This window comes from Staurois parvus, unplaced genomic scaffold (genome assembly GCF_062004578.1).
Source record: "Staurois parvus isolate SC_StPar_1 unplaced genomic scaffold, SC_StPar_1.0 ptg000388l, whole genome shotgun sequence".
In the NCBI taxonomy this organism is placed as follows: domain Eukaryota; kingdom Metazoa; phylum Chordata; class Amphibia; order Anura; family Ranidae; genus Staurois; species Staurois parvus.
In genome coordinates, this window is record NW_028318184.1 from 1,343,304 (window position 1) to 1,357,163 (window position 13,860).

A 13,860-nucleotide genomic window follows, 5' to 3' on the forward strand; every position below is an offset into this window, starting at 1 on the left:
TCAAGCAGAAATTCTAATAACTAGGAGCAGTGTCACACATAGGCCTCATTTTCTCAGCATGTAAAAGCAGCTCTATGTTAGGCCTGGTTCACACCTCTGCAATTTTCTGTGCATTTTCAGTTTTGCAGAAACGTCGTACAGTCCATTTAACATGGTTTCCCATGGGTCACGTTCACATCTGTGCGTTTTCCACCGGTGCATTGTCTGGAAAGGATCAGGAAGGTTTCTTCCTGCAGCAGGTTGCAGTTTTTGTTCCATAGATTTCAATGGAAATGCAGCAGAAACGCTTTTAAAAACGCAGTGCTTGCATTCTTGATGGTTTTTTTTTTTTGTTTCTCCCATAAGACAAAAGACACCTGCCAAAGGCACAAAACGCATCAAAAACTCATTAATATGTCACGTGAAAAACATGCAAAATGCATCAACTGCAACCTGTACAGGCATGAACCTGGCTTTAGGATCCTTCCAGGCACAGCTCAAAAAGATATGGGGCCACACCAGGCTCTAAATGGTCAATTCTCCTCCATAGCAGTCCCTGCACAGCTCCATAGAGCCCCTTTCACATGGGTGTTTCAATCAGGTCCACTTGTCAGTTTTTTAGGCAGACCTGATCGGAAGGTCCATGCAGCCCTATAGACAGGATTATGTAAACTGACTTGTGTCGGTTTGTAAACCCGCCTACCTTCAGGTCCAGGAAAAAAAAACGGAATAGCACTGCGTTCTTTTCTTTTTTTCCCAACCAGATTGGAGATAGTCTGATGTAAACTGACAGCGCAGTCTGTTTACACCCGGCTGCCCATAGAGTTGACAGGGGTCCACCCTTGTCTGCCGGGCAGAAACTGAACGAGTACAGGCGTCCAAACAGTGCGGACTTCGCTCCGTGTGAAAGGTGTCTACAACATAAATCGTCGTGCCTTCTATAAAACCAGGTTTATTACAATAAAGGGTTAGTAATGCTCGTGGTTTCATAGGCAAATCGATGGCTCACCAGGTCTCCATATAGCGCTCTCTATTTGGCTGATCCAGATCGATTCTACTTCCTCAAACTCCTGGGAACACCCCAACAGCTGCTGAAACCTGGGATTGAACCAGGGACCTTTAGACATTCAGTCTAACGCTCTTCCAACTGAGCTATTTCAGCAAATTTAGGGGCGTCAGTTTTATTAGTTCTGTATTAACAAGTTTGCTTGGAGGCGGGATATTGTGGATTTTGGAGAGCTGCACTTCTTTCATTCATTTGTTTCATGTATTTGTCAATCGATTTCTGGACACTTTTGTGTGCAGAGGGAGCTGCAGGTGCTGCATATAACCTGCCATACAAGGGAATATATTTGTAAACGCTGATACTTCTTTACATCAGCTCTTATCCACACATGCATGTCCAACGTATTTTCCCAACACGAGGAGGCATTGGCGTTTCAATGAGTGCGGCCACGTACAGCCATTTACTTGGATGGCTGGCTGCATGTAGCACCTGGAGCAGGAAAGCACCCAGAAATGTACACTAGGTGCATAAAATGCCTGCAAAAAGCTGAGTGACTGAACTCTAACGTGTATGTACAGTTTGTATAGTTTTCTTTTTAATTTTAGAGCAGCGGTTCTCAACCTGTGAATCGCGACCCCTTTGGGGGTCGAACAAACCTTTCACACGGTTCGCCTAAGACCATTGGAAAACACATATTTCCGATGGTCTTAGGAACCGAAACACCGCTCCTCTATCCGTCTCCAGGCGGGTCTGCCCACATGCAGAAACGCCCACATACGAGTACCCGGCGCAATGACATCATCGCGCCAACCCCATCACATACAGTGCAGGCAATAGCTGACTGTGCAAGCAGCTCGCCATCCTGCCAATGCACTGTATGGGCTGAGCAGCCGTAGCCTGGAAGGAAGTGAGACTCAGGCTGGGTTTGTCCCCTTGGACTTCCTGTTATCTACCGATCCATGGTAACCCATCCTTCCCCTTGCCTCAATTTCATGCCGCCTATGCTACTTGGGCTCAACAAGGTTTGAAGCTTTTTGCGCAGTTATTTGACACTATCTCAGGCTCTGCCCTCCCCTTCTCTCATATTAGTGAGTGCTACCAACTCCCACCCCATCACTTCTTAATGGTTCAGCAAGGCATAGATCATATCTCAAGCACATGCCGGAATAGACCAAGAAGATTCCAAACGTCTATGGTGGATATATTGCTGAAGCGGAAAACATTTAAGATCTCAAACATTTATAAACCACTGAATCTATGCCTGTCTAAGTCCCTGTATTCCTCCTCTACCATCTCCACCTCTCCAGATTCAAAATAGCTGCCCCCTGTACAAATCTCCACGACCCACATTGCTACACAAGTTGTGGTATTGTCCATTCATCTTGGAATTTTAGAAACAACTGGAGACATTCGCTGCTTCTGTCACGGGTTATTGCCCGACACAAGGTCCCTTTCTGCTCATATTTGGCAATTTCCCCTCTACACGCCTGGAGCAGTCCAGACCTCAATTACTAGCTATACAACGCAATAAGGCTTGGCTAGCCACCTGCTTCATGATTGCGCGACGGATCATTCTCAGAAAATGGCTATCCTCCGCTCCGCCTTCAGTTCCTGAGGTCAAGCAAGATCTATTACATCTTCTTCGTAGAGAAAAACTTGACTTAGACTTGTCACTAAAAGCCTTGACGTTGCGGTTCCAGAAAAAATGGGGCCTCTTAATATCAAGGTCTCTTCCCCCTCTGGAGCAGAGCACGTACCTCCAATAGGCCATATGGTTATCCCTATCCACATTCCTCATAACTCTTTTGATTTTACTGTATTGTATATCTCAAGGATGTTTTTAATGGGTGTCAGTCACATGATGGGTCTCCATATAACCAATTCTTTATTACAGGATTGCATAATGGCTCTGCAAGTAGGTAACAACATGCGTTCTTCCTGTTTTGTGCTTTCTGTGCCGGGATCCCTTCCTCCGTGGGGAGCTCTCCTTTGTTTGAGCGTCCCCATGCAGGGGAGGAATCTCCAGTTCTTCCGTTTGGGCCTATACTTAAACCCCCCCCCCCCTTTCTTTTCCCCCTTTCCCTTGACTACTAATTATGGTTTGGTATGGTTATAGTAAAGATGCCTTATTAGGCGTGGGTTGCACATGTCTCCATCTCTTCATTATTCTAGGCCACTTCTTGCTACTCCTGTGTCTGACAAGGATCCCACAGAGGCAGCGACCACCCTGGGGACCTCTGTCATTCTTCTGGCTTTAGCGGATATGGCTTGGAAGGCCCCACTGGTTCTAGCCTCCCCCCCTTAGTTATCATCTTGTTTATTACTTTGAAACCTGTAATATGCTCATTGAGCTTGATTACATCTTTTTTTTTACCTATTCTTTTGTAAGTTTAGACCACTTCTCTGACTCTGAGTACACTGTTGCATCTACTGTATTGTTGTTTGAAACCCCAATAAAAATATTATTAAAAAAAAAAAAAAAGGGCAGCACTGGGGATCTGAAGACTAGCAAAGGATCAGCCCAGTTGAAGATAGCACTGGACTCATGCATCTACAGCAGTGGTCGGCAAGCCGCGGCTCGCGAGCCACATGCGGCTCTTTACAAACTTAAATGCGGCTCTCCTGTGTGCCGGGCGCCCGCTCCCCTCCCTCCTCTCGGGCGGGCGGGCGGGCGGCCGGCCGGCCGCCCCCTCCTCCTCTCCTCCTCTCCCCCTCTCCCCTCCCCTCCTCTCGGATGGCCGCCCCCCTCCCTCCTCTCGGGCGTCAGGACTCTGCAGCTGTCAGGATGTAGGCGGGGCAGCCAGGATGTAGGCGGGGCAGCGTGACGAACTCTTCTCCTCTCACAGTCCTCCCTGAAGACCAGAACGGCGTGGGAATACGAGAGGAACGCGCGGAGCAAAGGTAAGTGAATTGACACAGGGGGGACTTACTATATGGGGAATGAATTACTATATGGAGGACTTACTATATGGGGAATGAATTACTATATGGAGGACTTACTATATGGGGAATGAATTACTATATGGGGGACTTACTATATGGGGAATGAATTACTATATGGAGGACTTACTATATGGGGAATGAATTACTATATGGAGGACTTACTATATGGGGGATGAATTACTATATGGGGGACTTACTATATGGGGAATGAATTACTATATGGGGGACTTACTATATGGGGGACTTACTATATGGGGAATGAATTACTATATGGGGGACTTACTATATGGGGGATGAATTACTATATGGGGAATGAATTACTATGGGGGACTTACTATATGGGGGATTAATTACTATATGGGGGATGAATTACTATATGGGGGATGAATTACTATATGGGGGATGAATTACTATATGGGGGATGAATTACTATATGGAGGATGAATTACTATATGGGGGATGAATTACTATATGGGGGATGAATTACTATATGGGGGATTAATTACTATATGGGGGATTAATTACTATATGGGGGATGAATTACTATATGGGGGATGAATTACTATGGGGGATGAATTACTATATGGGAGATGTATTTTCAGTTTTAAAAATGTGGCTCTCAAAATAAATTTCAATCGTGGTTTTGGCGAGATTTGGCTCAGTTGAAAAAAAAAGGTTGCCCACCACTGATCTACATTATATAGCCCGTCATTCATGTCGTCCAGCAATGTGTCATGTCATTCCCGATGAATATTACATAAGTGGTGATCTGCCGACATGGCAAACCACTGCTCCTTCCAATCCTCTCGTTGAAAAGGGATGGGGTTATGTTCCATTGTATAAGTCATCTTTGCTTGATCCCGATAATCCTCCTTTCTAGTACAATTTCTCCTTAGTCTGACAAATTGTCCTTTAGGGACATTCATAAGCCAGGAGGTGTGATGACAATTGTTCAGGGGTATATAACCATTGCGATCTACCGTCTTGAAGAATGTTTTTGTTAGTAGAGGATCCTGTTCCTGCATAATCTCCAAATCTAAAAACTTGATAGTCTTCTCACTTATCACCCAAGTAAGAACAATATTCTTACTGTTAATCTTTTTTCTTTGATCCATGTCAATCACGATGAATGATTCACATAGGTGGTGATCTGCCGACATGGCAAACCACTGCTCCTTTTAATCCTCTCACCCAAAAAGGATGAGGTTATGTTCCATTGTATTAATACAATGTCATTCATGTCGTCCGGCAATTTTGATTCATATCAGTCACGATGAATGACGCACATAGGCGGTGATCTGCCGGAATGGCAAACCACTGCTCCTTCTAATCTCACCCAAAACGGATGAGGTTATGTTCCATTGTATAAATCCAACGTCATTCATGTCGTCTAGCAATGTTGATCCATATCAATCACGATGAATGACGCACATAGGCGGTGATCTGCCGACATGGCAAACCACTGCTCTTTCTAATCCTCTCACCCAAAAAGGATGAGGTTATGTTCCATTGTATAAATCCAACGTCATTCATGTCGTCTAGCAATGTTGATCCATATCAATCACGATGAATGACGCACATAGGCGGTGATCTGCCGACATGGCAAACCACTGCTCCTTCTAATCCTCTCACCCAAAAAGGATGAGGTTATGTTCCATTGTAATAATCAACGTCATTCATGTTGTCCAGCAATGTTGATCCATATCAGTCACGATCAATGACGCACATAGGCGGTGATCTGCCGACATGGCAAACCACTGCTCCTTCTAATCTCACCCAAAAAGGATGAGGTTATGTTCCATTGTATAAATCCAACATCATTCATGTCGTCTAGCAATGTTGATCCATATCAGTCACGATGATTGATGCACATAGGCGGTGATGTGCCGACATGGCAAACCACTGCTCCTTCTAATCCTCTCACCCAAAAAGGATGAGGTTGTGTTCCATTGTATAAATCCAACGTCATTCATGTCTTCCGGCAATGTTGATCCATATAAATCACGATGAATGACGCACATAGGCGGTGATCTGCCGACATGGCAAACCACTGCTCCTTCTAATCCTCTCACCCAGAATGGATGAGGTTATGTTCCATTGTATAAATCCAACGTCATTCCTATCATCTAGGAATGTTGATCCACTCACGACGAATGACGCATAAAGGTGTTGATCCGTGGTAAACCAACTGTCCTCTGATCTTCCGGCAGTTTTTTTATCTTGATGTGAATTCAGTTTCATTCATGTTGTCCAGCACTGTCGATCCATGTCAATCATGATGAATGATGCACAAAGGTGGTGATCTGCCTGCTATACACTGTAATAGCCTGCTATAAGCTGACTCTTTGCCCCAGGAAAGCAAAAGTTAGGTCATTCCTGTGACCCACAAGAGAAGTATGGTCTAACCTTGTGGTGATCTGTCCAAAAGAACGTGGCTCAATGCAGATGGTGCGAATGAGCCCTCATTCTTTCATTTCCTCTCCACCATCCTTCTCCATTTTGTGCTTTTGAAGCTGAAGCCATCGAACAATCTCTGTTGCTCTTCTGCAATTTTATTTTCTGTATTTCCTGTGTAGGGAATCAGTTCCTTCACATCAATTTGCTGATTTGTGTCGATTTGTGAGCGCAGACTTTCTTCTGGCATCTTCAATGGTGAGGTGGCCTTTCCTTTCTCCAGCTTCTTCCAGTAAATGGTACTGAAGAAGGGATGTTTTCGCAGTTGTTTCACTGCCTGCCGGCGATCGCTCGGATTTATTTCAAGAAGCTATAAAGAAAAAGAAATGAAATTTAGCATACGGTAGATTGTCACTAACAGAAACTGATCAATCAGCCAGTTTAGTGTCGGCTATTTCTTAAAAATAGAAAAAAAACACCTCAGAATGTCATATTTTAATTCCTTGGTGTAGTTTTCACTGAAGATATATATGTCTGTTGGAAGGATCAAAGTGAACATTTCTGAACCAGTGAATGAGTTCATCCAAAAGCTCATGGATAGTTCCTATATTATTCTGACTCCCTGTGTGGTGAATATCTTGCTATACCGTGTGTATATAACACTTCCAGAAGTCGGATGCCCCCTGTGTGCTTTCTTACACCTGGTGATGTACTGGATACTAGAGAACGTTTTGCAAGCTTCTCTCATAAAGAACACTACACTAAGGATCTATAGCTTTTGCATAATTCTAATTGTAGAGTATACTTACTCTTTCAATGACATCTTGAAGTTCAGGATCCATGTCCCTCGGATAGAAGTGTCTCCTGAATCTGGCTTCACCTGGATGTGCTCCTGTGGCCATTTCGAATAAGATGACACCCAGTGACCAATAGTCAGACATAGCATCACAGGGTTTTCCTTGTAGAACCTGATAAAACAGAGAGTAAGATTAACCATAAAATAAAGCACACGATGAGCTGCACAGAGCAGTAATAATAGTTAACAATGGTTGGTGGGAATGACAGGTCACAGTGGGCCTCCTGTTGTTTTTTAGGTTTTTTGAGTCACCATCATTGTGGCTCTGCTTCTTTCATCTCCAAAATTCTTGTTAGGTTCATAGATATTATAAGATAAAGATGGGAGCAGTAGAGGGGAAAAACAAGGGTGGTGTTATACTTACTTCTGGGGCCATATAGATTGGAGTACCGGCACAAGTAAATACTTTGTCGGATCCAAACACGTCGGCTTCTGAAAGGCCAAAGTCTGCAATTTTGACATGGCCGGAGCTGTCGAGCAGTATATTCTCGGGTTTCAAGTCTCTGTAAAAAAAAAAAAAAAAAGGAGAGAGTTAGATTTACAGATCAAATGTTTAAAACCGTAATTCAACCAATACTAATAGTTCAGCTTTCAAGGGGTGCCAGCGGGTTAGATCCCCTTCTAACTTTCTGCACTGCTTTACGAATGGTAAGAGGAACCTCATGACCTTGGCTGTCAGCTTACTGCAGTGTAAGAAACCATATCAAATCACAGTTGGTCATTCTGCAATGCTTCAACATCTTTATTGAAAAGAAGGGATCAGAAACACTCCGCAGGCTTTCTTCCTGCGTCACCTTTTGCCCTTCTAGTGGGGGCATGATTACGTCCCACTAGAGGGTGATAAGTGTTAGAATTAGGCAGCCTGGGGAGTGTTTCTATCCACGTGTCTTTAATAAAGCCATAGACTCATTTCAGATTGACGGAGTGCACCTCAATATTGTTTCTTCTGCTGGTTTACGGGGATTGATGGGACCCAGAGCAAATTTTGCACCTGTGGCTGGTTTTGCTCAGCTGCTGAATGGGACATGGCACAGTGTTAGAACAGGACATCTACAATTGCAAATGTATGTAATATGGGGAAGTGAGACTCCCTTACTTAGGCTACGTTCACACTAGCGTTGTGTGCAGGCGGCAGAGAGGCCTCGGACAATTCTGCACATTGCAGCACATGGTGCTGTTCTAACGGGAGCGTTAGCGTCGCGGCAAAACGGACGCCCCTGGTCGAGTCAGGAGGCGTTGAAGCCTCCTATTCTAGTCTACGGTGCCGCTCCGCAAACGCCCGGCCGGCGTTTGCGGTGCGGTGGCGACACGGTTGCGGGGCGTTTGCGGAGCGGTAACACCATTCAAACTTCATTATAGGCGTTTGTAACGCTCGGCAAAGCTTAGCAACCTCCGCTAAACCGCGCATGCGGCGTTTGCGGAGCGTTAAAAGATGCTCCGCAAACGCCGGACCAATGCTTGCCAAACGCTATAGGGGCGTTTGGCAAGCGTTGGTAAAAAGAGTCGAGTGTGAACGAGCCCTTAGAGTCACAAAAGCTTCAGCAGCAGGGGACAGAACTGGCCATGGGCAATTCAACCCTTGTACACCCATCCACAACTAAAGTAGCAGTATTGGGTGGTGTTGTACTTTACTGAAGATTAGAAGATATGGAAGATCATGGTGGAGACACTTACCTGTGCATTATTCCTTGGCGGTGCAGATATTGTAGCGCGCAGAGAAGTTCTGCAGCAATAAATCTGTAAAAAAGGAGAAAAGGTCTACGATTATTGCACGTCTCACAGCATAAGTAAACAAATGATTAAGAGGTGATTTCTTCCAAGCCTTGCATGTCATAAGCAGCAATGTATTACTGTGATAATGACAGGCCCTGCTCTTTTCTTGGGTTACTTTGGTTCTTAACCAGGGATTGGATCATAGTCACCTGATCTGTGGTAGCTGACAACCATTGGCTAAGACCTGTGGGGTTGGAACATTGCTTGTGTGGGGTTGAAGATACAGCCTTGCACGCCAAGATAAACTAGAGGATATAACCGGTGTTTGGCAGATATCACATTAGGCTCGTGCTATGCAGGAGAGTGTTAGCAGATCAATGGTGCTACTAAATTTGCTGGTGACCAGTCACTAGGAGTAGCAACTGATCATTAATCAGCTTGGACAAATAGCTCCCTATGCTATACAGTTAGCATGCTTTAGAATCTTGTAGGGATTAGTTGCATCTGATTGAAGGAGTGTGTGATTATGTGAGATTGATGTCTACAAACTGCATTACAGAGTACTTTGCTGACGGCTGAAAAAGGCTAGGCTAGGGGGTAAACGGAAGATGAGTATGTGTATGGGGGGCAGTGAAGGTTCTTTCCTGATAAAGGCTTACTGAGGTGGGTCGGGGTGGGTGATCTTTTAGTTTAAATGAAGAGAGCAATATAGGAATTCATTTTTTTGTTAAATCATACTTATCTAGGTGCGTGCAGCATCAGTCCGATGCAGCATCTGTCTATGGCCGGTTTTAAGGGCGAGCACTCAACAATCACTTGACAGCTGATTGCGGAGTTCTCACTCAGTCATCGCTCACTCCGAACAGAGAGCGGTGACTGTCAGTCAGCGTTTCTGCTCTTCCCCACCCCGCCAACTTAATGGAGCACTGGATTGTGGAGTGGAGGGAGCAACTGGCTCAGGCTCTCAACGGATCGTTGAGCTGGGTGCCGCTCCAGATTTTGGGGCAGATCCTTATTTTAAAGTCGGGATCTTTCCCCAGCCTGGACCGGCTGAGTGACATCAGCCGACAGCAGGCTTCAGCCCGCTGTCAGCTGAAAACGGGTCAAGGAGCTTTGTCTGTACTTCTCCTTTAAGATTCATTGTGTAATTACTATATGCAAATCCTTCATCATGACTGTTAACCCTCACCCTTCTCTTAGGCCATATTAACACCTTGGTGTTCTGGGAAATGCATGAAAAATGTGCTAAGATGCAAATCACACTTGTGGTGCCATTAATTCTTAATGGCACTTCAAATGCGGGTAGAAGTTGTGTGGCCAAACGCACCAAAATGTACATTGCAAAATTGTGAGGCTCGCGGACAAAGAAAAGTACATGAGCTACTTTGGTGCATTTGTCACGCATAAGGCAGCTCACGTAAGTGAATAGGCTGCCCTATGCTGTTGCACGACTAATGTGCAAAAAAAGCCCAAAATAAAAAGGTTGAATGGTGCGGGTATGAATGCAGCCTTAGACGGAATCTTTGTAAGTCTTACCTTATGGTGTTAGTTGGTAATGGAGCAGAAGACTTGATCAGGTCGCGTAGTTCTCCTCCTCTCATGTATTCCATAACAAAGAAGAGATTTTCCTGTAAAAGAAAGAGAAAAATAAGTCGGTTCCAAAAGGTCAAGTGGATGTGAAGTTTGTGTTTTGGTGGAAATGCAGAAATATAGGGATGTCTGGACATGGTAGACGGTTCAGGAGTTTAACGCATCTTCAAACTCAAGAATAAAAATGTCATCTATTTCAGCTTACACCAGTGCTCAGCTATGGAGGCTGTACTAGTGTTCTTCTTTTCAGCATGTCTTCCTTTATTTTCCCCTTGTAATCCTACCACTAATCTACTTCTTGTCCTAGGGTGACTACGCTCACTTACTATTCTCTATGTCTATGGAGGTGCCGTATTGTCATCCTAGGACAATAAGTATGCCTCTCCCCATCCTTAAGAACACCTCTCCCCATCCTCATCTCTATAACATACGGGGAGCTGTGTTGTAGTTCACAGAGGAGAAGTGAGCGGGGCTGATAAGACTGCTTAGGATGACTCAGGACAGCGCTGGAATTCTGACAGGATCACAAGTGTTTTTCTGCACTTATTAAACAGATATAACAACACGCTCTGCTTGATCTATTTAATAGACCAAGTGTGAACAAACAAGAAATGTTCAGTGTTGGCTTTCCATCCACTTTAAGACTAAGTTAACGCGATGCTTGGCAGGAACTTTCAATGTATGGTGAACGTCATTCCTCTGTGGGTAAGCAATATATAGAAGCCATTAACATGCAAACATGTTGTGACAGGTTCTATTGAAGTGACTCTATCATGAGAGAAGTTCAAGGACTATACCTGATCCAAGTCAGTGACTCCGACAGCAAAGCCAAAGTAAGAGCAGGACGGCTGGGGAGAACCAGAATTCCCCAAATTCTGCATTGGCAGCCACCATAACTCTCTCATGTCTTAGCCTCTTTGAAGCTGGACCATCCCTCCTTTTTTTCTGGTTTTGGGATTTATTTCTAGGTCTGTGCTGGACTTGGAGTCCAAATGGATAACATGGATGTGATTTGATGAGTGAGTGATTGATAGGAATGTGAAACTTACTTCTGTTTGGAAGGTTCCATAGGCGTGTGTACAAAAGGAACTCCGTCCAACTTTTTCCAGTATCTGTCTCTCTACGAGGACACTTTTCGGTTCTTCTTGCAGTAATTTCCTCTTCTGTACCACCTTGACTGCCAGTTTCTTGTTGGTGGCAGGATGGGATGCCAGGGCGACCTAAAAAACACAGGACACAAATGATTAGAAGCAATTCAGCTCCGGGTTCTGAAAAGGTTACCTCTGGGTCCAGCAGCAACCCCCCCAGCCTGGCTACGATTGTTAGTCTTAGTTTGAAAATAGTTTATAGAACGGGGAGTCAGCAGGATTTTGTGCAAGTTTTCAGTGGTTTTGACTGTTAGTCAGTAACTTCTAGACTGTTAGGGATTGGGGATAGCTTTCAATAGGCTTTTAGCAAGCCGCAGTAGGCATTTAGCAAATCACAGCCAGCGCTCACTCTGAAGTCTGTATTCAGCGTTCATAAATTGGGGCTAAAGGCTATGAAGCTGTGCAGCCAAACGTTATGCAATCTGCTATATACAGTTTAAATGTACGTCAGCTTATTTCCTTATATACCAAAGGATTTGTAATTCTGTCTTGCATCTTTTTGTGTATTACACCCCCGACAGACAGTACACCACTAAACATGACTTAGTGTGTAAGCCTGGATTCACTCTACTCGCGTTGCATCCATGTAACACAGTAAACGCACTGGAGATGATGTGCGTTGGCATGCTATTTTTTCATGAGTGGTGTAAAATACCAGTATTGTAGCTTTCTTAAAGCACATTGCATTTACATGCATTCTATTCCAGTGTAACCGAGCGCCAACTAATGTATCACACTGGTGTAAACTGGTCCTATGGGGAAAGCATGGATTTCAGCTTGGCATTGAGCAGCACAGCTCAGTGTGTGTAGTGTAAATGGGAAGTGGTAAGGAATAGAGTGGTGTGACCTCCACCTACGACCTACTATTTGCCGACTGGCAATAATAATAACCACTAACTGGCAGTGCATTAAACCCTCTGTTCATAAATCTTTGATTACTTACCTTTCCGTAACTACCTTGACCAAGTATTTTATGAAAGATAAAGCTGTCAAGATTAAAGTCGGCTGGCGGATGCATTTCTAATTTGGTGCCAGGCACATCCCTGACTACCTTGTTGTCATTCTCACCGGCTGCCCGGTTGACTGGTTGTCTGACAGCCTCATCGACGGGCTTGCTAACAGCCTCATCGACTAGCTCGCTGACAACCCCAACGACGGCCTCGTTGGCTGACTTGCTGACAACTTCAGCGACTCTCTCGCTGACTACCTCGCCGACTATATCGCTGACAACCTGGTGAAATCTATCGCTGACTACCTCGACGAGCTGTTGATCATTCTTGCTTGTCTCATCAGCAGCGATCTTCCTTTTCTTATTTGGAGGTGCAGAGAAAATTGGATCTGATGCTGGCCTCTTGTTATTCCTCTTGGGCAATATGACAGCACATGGTGTTTTGGCCCAACTCGGTGCATGACCACATCGTCCCTGTTTTGCTGGTCTTTCTTCCTCAGCAGATTGGTTGGATCTGCGCTTCTTTCCTCTGTTCATGGCACTCTCCTCTTTGGAACTCTTTCCCTCTCCAGAATTCTTCCTCCCATCAGAGTTCCCATGTTTGCTTTCCCGATTTTTGGGGAATTGCTGAGGTGTCTCCACCTTCAACCCACTATGTGATAAAGTGGGCTTATCCAAATCATCTACAAAAGGTCTCCCTATGATGGTATTCCAGGTGACCTCCTGTCTGTTCTTATATGGATGATATCGGAAACGTAGTTTTGGCCTGGTCCACTTCATTATAACACGTTATAATGAGATCTCACAGAGCACAAAAAAAGGAGTGTGTTCACTATCGCTAGCAGAAGCACACTGACTGTCTGTGGCTGCGCTGCCTGTGGACTGAGTTTCCGTGGTTGCTAGGATACCAACCGGAAACAAAATTCAAATGATTTTTCTGCCAACTGCCGTTTTCCACAGCGAGGCTCCAATTTTTTTTTAGCAGAGTGACAATCACAGAGCTCAGTATTCTGTCCTGGATATATGAAATCCAACACAAAGAGAAATCTGTGTTGCACCTAATACACAGGTAAAGCTTAAAGAAGCCTGCTTTTGGGGTCCTTTCCAATGATGTAGGCAGGTGTCAATAGTGCTGCTTGTAACACACTGAAATACATCAACAAGCTAGGTTTGTTTTTTGAATATGGGCTCATTTGTAATGTCTGTGCTATCAGTATCAGTGAGCACCATTGGGGATCAGTGTGCCTGGTTAGAGCCAAACTCAGCCCCGATGTTTGGTGTG

General features: G+C 44.7%; 1 pseudogene; it reads right to left on the reverse strand.

Moving 5' to 3' along the window:
- Positions 1-6,364: 6,364 nt before the first annotated feature.
- Positions 6,365-13,358, reverse strand: LOC149455755 (putative serine/threonine-protein kinase DDB_G0277449; annotated as a pseudogene).
- Positions 13,359-13,860: the final 502 nt, after the last annotated feature.